The sequence below is a fragment of the Morus notabilis genome, unplaced genomic scaffold (assembly GCF_000414095.1).
Source record: "Morus notabilis unplaced genomic scaffold, ASM41409v2 Scaffold403, whole genome shotgun sequence".
Taxonomy (NCBI): Eukaryota; Viridiplantae; Streptophyta; class Magnoliopsida; order Rosales; family Moraceae; genus Morus; species Morus notabilis.
This window is the reverse complement of record NW_010359824.1, coordinates 42,910-53,132: the sequence shown is the minus strand read 5'-3', so window position 1 is coordinate 53,132 and position 10,223 is coordinate 42,910.

Sequence of the window (10,223 nt, the reverse complement as noted above, 5' to 3'; positions counted from 1 at the left end):
ATGAAACTCATCCTGGATTGTCCTGAAAACGACGAACACTAGAGATCTTCTTCGTTCATAATTTATGAAAATTGGGACCTCAACCCAAACGTGATTCCTCCTAAGCCTAACAAGGTCATCCTTTCTCAAGACGCACTTGACAAGATTAGCTCTGCAAAAAAAGCTGACGAGGTAATCAGAAACGCAACGTATCTTCTTTCTAAAGAAACGTTAGAAGCCCATTGGCTATGTGATGCGAGAACTTTATCTCCTTTCCTAACGCAAAGTTTTGATCCAGATGTGTTGTTTAATGGTATGCCTAACGTGACCACCTTAGAAGAATCTTTAAGTGGTACCGAGCCATTGCTTGATCCATCTTGTTTCTTGAATGACATGGAATTATTTTTGAATGATCCTATTTCTAACGTTTGTCCACCTGCTGACCCCGCTATCTTTGACAAAATAGGTGTAACTTTATCGACACTCCCATATGACTTCTTTTTACGCCTGTTATACATATTTTTATTATTGATTTTTTTATACCTTTTTTACAGATATGGCTAGCAAACGTGATTCCGAACTTCCTTCTGAGCATCGTGGTGATGGCTCCCGCTCACATGAGCACCACGTGTTTAGACATTTTCCCAAGGACTTGGAATCTCGCTTGGCGTTTAGACTCACGAGGCCCCCCAGCCAATCAACCTTTGATCCTGAGATTTTCAAGGAACGGATGAAGAAGCGAAAGTCCTCCTTTGACGTTCCACCTACTGGTCTTAATGTATTAACTTCATTGAATCTTGACTCTCGTGCACCAAATGATCCACTTCCTCCTTCTAGACTAGCAAAAAAGTCTTTAAGTCACGAACCTGGCCAAACCTCCAAAAATACTTTCACTCTAGATGTTGTGACTGATGGGTTAGTCCGCTTGTCCATCCACCCTTGCCACGTTCCAATGTTGAAAAAGATGGAGAAATTTGCGCCCCGCGATCATATTGACGGAGCTAAAAAATGAGAAGCTTTCAACTTGGCTAATTCAATCGAGCGCCGGATTACTGAGGTAAATCCCCACCTTTCCTTCATTGAAATTTCCTAAACCCAAATTGGGCTTAGCTTTATCTCACTCCTTCTTTTTTAATGTTGGGATTTTCTGAGCCCAAATTATGCTTAGACTATTTAACCCTTTTTTTTTTAATTTTTTAGCTCTTCACAGATCTTCTTGTGTATAACTCTCGAACAAAAGAAATGTTTGAAGAGGCAAAAGCAATTACGCCAAAATTAAAGGAATCTCATGACAGTCTGAAAGCGACACAAGAGAAATTACTTCAATATGAGAAATTGGTTACGCTGATGGAGAGCATATCAGATGGCTGGAAAGCTAAAAACAATGCTCTTCTGACCTCTTCTGAAAATGATAGGAAGACTCTTGTGGAGACTAAAGCTGCTATTGATATGTCTCTAAGGGAACTCGAGCGGGTGAAGACAGATTTAGAGCTCGGCCATGCCAAATACGAGGCTGATAAAGTTGAGCTTGCTGAAGACGAGTTCTGGAAAGGCTACGAAGAAGCCAAGAAGGCAATCATTTTCTATAACAAAGACCTCGACCTTAATCTCTCATTTGATCCTCTTAGTAGTTCTCACATTGTTCAGACACCTTCAGCACCTACACCAAATGACTTCAACCCTGATGATGAGATGATTGAACCTATGAAGGATTTAGAAAAATCACCAAGTAGTGATCCTCTAAGTATCGATCCACCAAGCAACACCTAGAAGCTTTTTTTTTTTTTTACTCTGCACTCTATTCTTCATGCTTGCTCTTGTGTACTTGGGCCCGGTTGGTTGGCACTTTTTTATGTGGAAACTTATTCTTTTGTTATCTTTCTTGCAACATAATAATTTTTTATTTTTCTTTGCAATTGCTACATTGTATCAATGTAGACTAGCTAAATATATATATATATATATATATATATATTTTGTTTAGAGTTATCTTGTGCCCACCTGGGGTCAGGTTTTTTCTTTAGCCAAGTTTCTCCCTTGGCTTAGGATTTTCCCGTGCCCACTTGGGGTCGAGTTTTTCTGAGCCGAAGCCTTTTTTTATTTTCTCGTGCTCACTTGGGGTCGGGTTTTTTCGTACCGAAGCTCTTTTTTCTTTTATTTTCTTGAGCCCACTTGGGGTCAAGTTTTTCTGAGCAAAAGCTCTTTGGATTTTCCTGTGCCCACCTGGGGTCGAGTTTTTCCAAGCCAGAGCTCTCTGTTTTTTTTAGCCCACTTGGGGTTAGGTTTTTCTGAGCTAAAGCTCTTTGGATTTTTCCCGTGCCCACCTGGGGTCGAGTTTTTTCAAGCCGACGCACTTTTTTTATTTTCCCGTGCCTACTTAGGGTCGGATTTTTTTGAGCTAAAGCTCTTTGGATTTTTCCCGTGCCCACTTGGGGTCGAGTTTTTTCGAGCTGAAGCTCTTTTTTTTTTTCCCGTGCCCACTGGAGTCGAGTTTTTATTTTTTATTTTCTTGTATAATTTCACTTGAATTGATAAACTCCTATCCCCCCTATTTTCTTTGTCATATTGAATAGAATGTGAAAGAAAATACTTAAAGAATAAATTATCAAACACTTCGACTTTATTTAGTAATAATATGTTTCACCTGACAAACCTGACGTCACATCGAAGTACAAACACACACTAAACTTCAAACTTTTTAAGTATTTATAATACTTCTTGAGGGGCTTAACATTTCAAATATATGTCAGCACTTTTCTAGACTTTCCTTCCTTTTGACTCAACCTTCCCGTTGGTTATTTTCACGTAGCAGATTCGTGCATCATGTTGGCTTCCGACCACCACTCCAACGTCATTCTTTGTTGGAAACTTCATCATTAGATGATATGTTGAAGTTATTGCTCTCATTGCATTCAAAGTTGGTCGCCCTATAATGGCATTGTAAGCAGATGGTTGGTCCACAACCAAAAAATTTACCATTCTTGTCACCTTTGTCTCCCCTTCTCCCATAGTAACTGGGAGTGTTATCATTCCTTCAGCGTGAATGCATGCTCCAGTAAAGCCTTGGAGTGGGGTGTTCACGGATGTTAACTTTGCTCCACCTAGGTTGATCTTCTTTAAAGCATCCTTGAATAGTATATCTGTTGAACTCCCATTGTGGATCAAAATCCGGTGGACTAAGCTATTTGCCACTTGCAAAGACACAACAATAGCATCGTTATGTGGATGAAGCAACTTCCTTGCCTCCTCCTCTGTGAAGATTATGGCGGTGTTCTCCATCTTTGCAAATTTCACGATATGTTCTGTCATATTTATAAATTGGCCAAAATCAAGACCTTTAGCTTCTCGAGCATATAGGTTCCTAGCCCACATGAAATCACCAGTTTCTGGTCCACCGAAAATTGTCCTAACCTCATTCAACGCAGAACTATTCCCAACTGTTGTATTCGTTCCATGTGCGACCGCTGCTTATTTCCTATCATTGTCAGGAGTGCAGTTCTTCTCTCTGCTATTACTCTGTCCACAAACTCCTGCAACTGGCCTTGTTGAATGAGTGTCTCAATCTGTCCTTTTAATTGAAAGCAACTTGAGGTGTCATGGCCATGGTCCTTATGAAAGTAACAATATTTACTATTATCCCTCTTGTTAGGATCTCCCTTCATAGGGGCGGGAGGAGTCAGTAAATTCTGATGTTGAATCTACATTAAAATCTGTGCCACTGTTGTATTCAAGGGTGTGTAGGCCCTTGTTGTATCTGGTGGAGCGTAAGCTTGGAACTTTTGCGTTAAGGCAGTCTTGGACTTGTTCACATCCTGTTGTGCCTCTTACTTTTGCTTTTTTGCTTCTCCTCCTTTAGATCCTTCTTCTACCTTCCGCTTTCCATCATTTTTTGTTTGATCCGTTTGAGATTGTCCTCTCTGATTGCACATGTATTCTTCAGCGCTAATGAACTTCTGAGCTCGGATCACGAGATCGGCGAAGGTTTTTGGTTATTTGTTGCAAATCGACTTCAGCATATCACATTCCTGAAGTCCTTCCCAAATTGCGGCCATAGCATCACTATCAGTATATCCTTCCACATAGTTCATTTCTTGGCTGAAACGTTCAATGTAGGCTTTTAACGATTCATCAGCTCCCTATTTAAGAGAGAACAAATAAAGCTTATCTTTCCTGCGAGTTTTCGTTATCACAAATCGTCCTACAAATTGTTGTTTTAGCTAGTTAAACGAACTAATTGACCTTGGCTCTAATTGTTGGAACCATTGAAACGCCGGCCCAGTAAGCGTCAAAGAAAATGCTTGGCACATTTGAGATTGTGTGGCTCCCCAAATTTGTATCCATGTGCTATATCCATGTATATGCCATGTTGGATTCTCTTTCCCATCAAACTGTTTGATGGGAATCATCTTGAAATCAGTAGGAAATTCCTCTACCATGATGTCCTCAGTGAATGGCGGCTCTGTCTCATCTAACAAGTCTCTTACACCTTCCGACAAATTCTTGGTGGCTTCTATGTCACCCATTCACCTTCGCATCATTTCGAGCTGCTGCTCGAGTTGTTCCTCACGGGTGCTCCTGTTGGATTGACTCATGCCTCCTTGATTATCATGTCGGTTCTGGTTCTATCTCACCTTATTTACTTGGTTCCGAGAAGATCGTGGTATTTCAGCTCTCGTCCTACTCCTGTTTTGAGTTGCCTGGTTGTTTGTAGGCATAGGTACAATTTCTTGTACATTCTGTCGTGCAATGAGTCGATCCCGCAAATCAATAGTGGTGAAACCATCAGAGCCAGGTGTCCAGGTGCTATCAACTTCTTCGCTATCATGGTTAGCTTCCATCCTGTCAAACACCGATATCCTAGTTCTTTCAGTTACATCATGATGACTCCCAATCCGTGACAAAGCATTCCGGCGCCTAGGTGCCTGACGTGGTTCCTGCAGCTCGGGCAAGTCCTTTGGTTGATCCCTATTGGATTGACCCTCACCTTCATTTCGCTGGCTCCGACGATGGCTACGCCCACTCCTAGCACTCTGAGAATTTGCCAGCCCACTTTGTTGGTTGTTTGTTGGACGAACCGTGTTAAAGGTAGTGATAAGCTGATTCACTATCCCTACCAACGTGTCCACTCGTGCTTCGATCCTGTCAGTGTGTGTTGGTGGACGAGGAACATGTGGTCCTCTTTCAGGATTAGCGCCTGGCCCCTTGTTTAGGTTCCCTCAGTATGGATACGTTGAGCACTTGAGACTTGGTTACTTGCCATACCTGAAAATGACTTAGCAATGAGATAGAACAATTTAAATACCGGTGAGAACCCGTGGATCTTAATCACACTAGGGCCCTCCTTCTAGCGCCAAAAATGTTGGAGCAAAATTTCGTCCAACACTTATCCAATGTCCCTAGACTAATAATTTGGATTGAATAAGCAAATTATCTAAGAAAATTGAAAGAACTCTCGAAAAACACAAAGAACCTCTAAAGGAATAACAAAAACAAAATGAAGACAATCACAAGACAATTGTATTCAGAAATGAGTGACTGTCTTTTCCTCTCAAATTGAGAAAATTTATAGTACATTAGGATTGAAGGAGTTTAATTCTCCTATAAATTCGAGAGTTTATTCTCTCTTAATTACAATGAGGCTCTTCACCTTTTTGTGAGTTAAAACTGATAAATAATCATTGAGATTTAACTTTCAACCATTCAATGTCTTCAATTAGCATCGGTTACTTCACTTGATAATATCATGCGACCTTTGAACTTTCGGCTTAGGAGAACTTGGGCTCGGGTGAGTTTGGCCTCCGACGAGCTTGGGCTCGGGCGAGCTTAAGCTCAGGAGAGCTTGGGCTCGGGAGAACTTAGGCTCGGGAGCACTTGGGCTTTGAAGCGCTTGGGCTCGGGAGAGCTTGGGCTCCGACGTGCCTTTGAATTTATTGCACATTTAATGATTCTGGAAATGCTGCCCAACAGTTTCTACTTAGCTGATCAACGTGGGAAGCTTTTTGTGTGGTTTGAGGATCAGTAACTATCAGTTGCCAAAATTCCCATTTTTCTAACAATTAATTAGTAGGTACTTCTGTTAACATAAACAAATTTTGATTTTTAAATATACTCATATTTTAAGCTCAATTATCATATAGGTTCACAAGTTTTTTTTTTTTTTGTCAACTTTAAACATTAATTATACGTTTGGTTCATGGATTCAGAACCATGATTTAGAATCATTCTTTTTTTACGTGTATTTTTTGTGAGAGAAAATACTATAGCAAGTCACGAACCATGATTCGAATTATAGTCCGAATCTCCTTTCCAAACGCCCCAGATGCTTCTAAAAGAATTTAAAAAGTGAATTAAACATGGTAACAAACCCTCTTTTATTTCGAAGAAAAGAAAAATTATTATATTATAATTTGAATTCAAAGTTCAACTTAGTTCATGCCCTAAACAAATTCTTGCTCCTCTGCTGTTTTCTTTATATCTTTTCTCCTTAACTGTAACTTAATTTGTCAGAACATAAGAGACCAAAACAGTACTAAAACACAACAGGGGGCTTTACATTTTGTCTGTAAACAGAAAGGACTAAATTAAGAATTTGACACGTGGTCAAACCAACGGCAGATTGTTCAACAATGTGTAAATAAATAAATAAACACAAAAGAGTTGGCCTTATAGTGGGGCCCAAAGATGAGTGGTTTACTATAACGTTAATGGCACGAGGTGGAAAAAAACACAAACACTATAATATACATGAACGTGTCATTTTTTCTACCATGTTTCACGTTCATACCGTCTGAAACGACAATTTTTCCAAGAAGATATTGTATTTTGATCAGCCAAAAAAAAAACAAAGAAGATATTGTATTTCTGTTTCAAAAAGAAAAATCAAATGAAAAGGACCTTTTTCATCTCTGTTTCAAGCAGCATTAATATGCATTTCAATGGGATGCATCGTCACATACAGATTAAATTAACTACCTGTGTGCTTTCATTTCCTTTTACTGAGTCAACCGTATTGATTCGGTCCAATTATATATATATATATATATATAGACACATACAAGTTTTTAAGGGTGCAATTTTAATAGTACTTTAATATTTATCTAATAATGGATATCATTGTAATTGTAAATTTTTTATCTATATAGTTTATAATAAGTTGAGTGGACAAAAAATTTATAACAATTAATAAAATTAAATTTTTATCATATAACATCATTAAATTTCTAATTACTGACGAAAACGTACCCATGAAAACTCATTGTACAAATATACATGTATAATGTATTATATTGATGGTGCATGAATTTTATAGTGACAAGTCTACTATGATCCTTATACATATTTCAGTGGCAATAACCATGAAACTACTTCCCTGCTCTCTCTTTCACGTCTTTTTTTTTTTCCTCCTTTCCCTTTCCCTTTTCGGTTTTCTTTTTTCTTTAGGACTTGCGACTTTAAACTGCTTTATTGATCCCATTCTCTGCGATGTGGTTAGGCTTCCCTCAACGTTGACTGATCTTTGCACTTATCCACAGCTACCCTTTGTTTTTGTACCGCAAGTAAAGTTGTCGTGTCCTTACTTGCGATGCAGACCGAACATTTAATTTAACAAATGATTAAGAAGATACATATATAGCATATATATATTCTTCCTTTCCATAATCATGCACACACATTTTTAATATATATATATATATATATATATATATGCATACGATATAACAACAAATTAGGAAGAGGTCACTCTAGAAAAAAAGAAAAAAAAAAAACAACAACAAACAAACAAACTAGGAAGAGTGATCAAAATAAGACCCCACGGCATCCTCAAAAAAAAAAAAAAAAAAAAAAAGAAGAAAAAAAAGAAAAAAAACCCACGGACAAAAAGACTAACATAATCATGTACAACTCACAACTACAAAAGAAAATGTTTCTGATAAATTATAAGAGCAAAAAGATTAAGATCATCTGCTCAATTGTCGGTGTCTTAAATAATATTTAACCAATAATATTATGTCGTGTCATTTAATGTGCTCAAATATTAATCATGAAAAAAGTAAGCTAGAAAACATTTCAAATTTTTTACATGACTTGGCATAATAATTTCTTGTTAGACATGATTTAGGATGCCAAAATTACACTGAATGAATGTAATGACGGGAAAATTTTGGTTCAATCCGGACAGTCCGGCATTTGACCGTAATCCTTTCCGGAGTTATAAGTAGTGAAATTTTGACTTGATCGAAAGAATGTCATGTAGAAACCTTATGTATGGGACAAAAATTTTCCGAAATGTGTAAAGTTATAATACGAATATGTCTTCAGAGGAAAGTCGTAAATATCAGTTATGCATAGTGCAATATCAGTTAAAAATTAAAAATTTTAGCAGGTATATTTTAATTCTGAAAAACTGAAAAATTTGGTATGCGACCAAATGATAGGTTGGAAAAAGAGCAGAAATGTCAAAAGTAAAGAAAATAGCAATAGTTCCTGAAACAAGATTTTCTCGAGTCAGTTAGAGCGAAAAATAGCTCAAAAACCACTATAGCAAGGGTAAACGTTTTGAGCAATTCTTGATCGATTGAAATGAAAATTTCAGAAAAAGAAATTTACTAATGAGATCCCCAAAGGAATTGGGTTGAATATGAGAAGTTTGACCCGGGGTATCCAGCAGTCCAGAAATGCAGTACAGAACCTGTACCGGGAGGGAGATTATCAGTACCGGAAAGAGACTCGTTTTAAGAAACAGAAAGTTTGGTCTCGACAAGAAAAATTTGAGGAACTTAGAACCACTCAACTTAAGTATTCAACTTAAGCAGAATTAGTAGAATTAAATTATGAGAATTAAAGTATTTTCTTTTTGTTGGAAAGAAATAGAAAAAGAATTAAAATTATTTTCTTTTAGTTGGAAAGTAATAGGAAAAATTAATGAAGAATTAATTAGTTTCTTAAAAAGGCTTAGGAAGGAAATAGAAGCAAAATTGTGTTCTATTTTCCTTAGAGTGGCCGAACCTAGAGAAAAAGAGAGAAAGCAAAGAAAAATCAAGGGAATTAAGCGTTTTCGTCAAAATTTCTTCTGCTCAATCCGGTAGAAATAAAACCCGTGGCGTTCTAGCGGGAAATCTCAACTTATAGAGGTAAGATTTCAGGTTTTTCATAGTGAAATCCTATGGTTTTTTATTTGGATGAATAGTAACCAATCTCGAAATTCTTCCGTTAAAGTAAAAACTAAAACCAAGGTTTTGTAGAGCACCGTGATAGGAGTCTAATGGCGTAGGAATTGAAATGATCAAACGAGATTTTGGTGGATTTTGACTAAAAATCCGTGAGCCCTAAATAAGAAGGAACTTGTGTTTTTGTTCAATTTTTGAGTTGAAATTTGTATTGAGACTTATGAATCTTGACTCCAGGAACTAAAATTGGAAGTTAGAACGAGCTATTGAAAGCTTAGGTAACGAGAAAAACTAGGCGAAACTCTGCCGAAATTTCCTAAACCTAGATAGTAAGTGTTAAGTTATGGTTTCAATTTTCAAGTATGAGTAATAGTTTTAAGATCCAAAAAATGAGTAAATTGGGGTTTCAGAAATCGTGACACACAAATTGTGGAATTTGCTTCTTAAGCTAGAAAGTTCGGCTTAGAGGAAAAAAGTTCAAAAATGAGTTTGAGATTGGATTTAGAAATCTAAGTCTGAGGAATTTTGATGTTGAGAATAGGAAGTTGATATTGATTTCCATAACACAGGTTTTGACACGAAAACTGAAGCAAGAAGGAGGAATTCTCAACAAGCGGGAATACTAGTAGATTATTTGTAAGTATAGGCATATATGTTTGTCTGTACTCGAGTAAACTGTAGGATAGACTTAGAATTACGAAATTGCTTACATTTCTAAGTAATGTGATATTGAGTGTTTGAGGGCTTAGTGCCCTAGATTGCAGAAGGGCAACATATGGTTACCCTAATGCTCAGTTTAAGGTATGCATTAAGCATTATGTATCTCATGTTAAGCATGTGCACGTAGAGAAAGCGTTGCATAGCATTCAATAAAGTTTTAAAATATTTTGAAATGCAAATCCAAAGTTTGGTAAAGTTAAAAGACTGATGGGTCGTCGGCCTCCCAAGGGAGGAAATCTCAAAGAGTAAGAGATCCCGGCTAGACCAGGCAGTTACGCAGGGGCCCAAGCCCACAGTAACAAGAACAGAAAGACAGAAAGTAGTTATTAATGCATGTCTGCAAAAAGGAACATATTC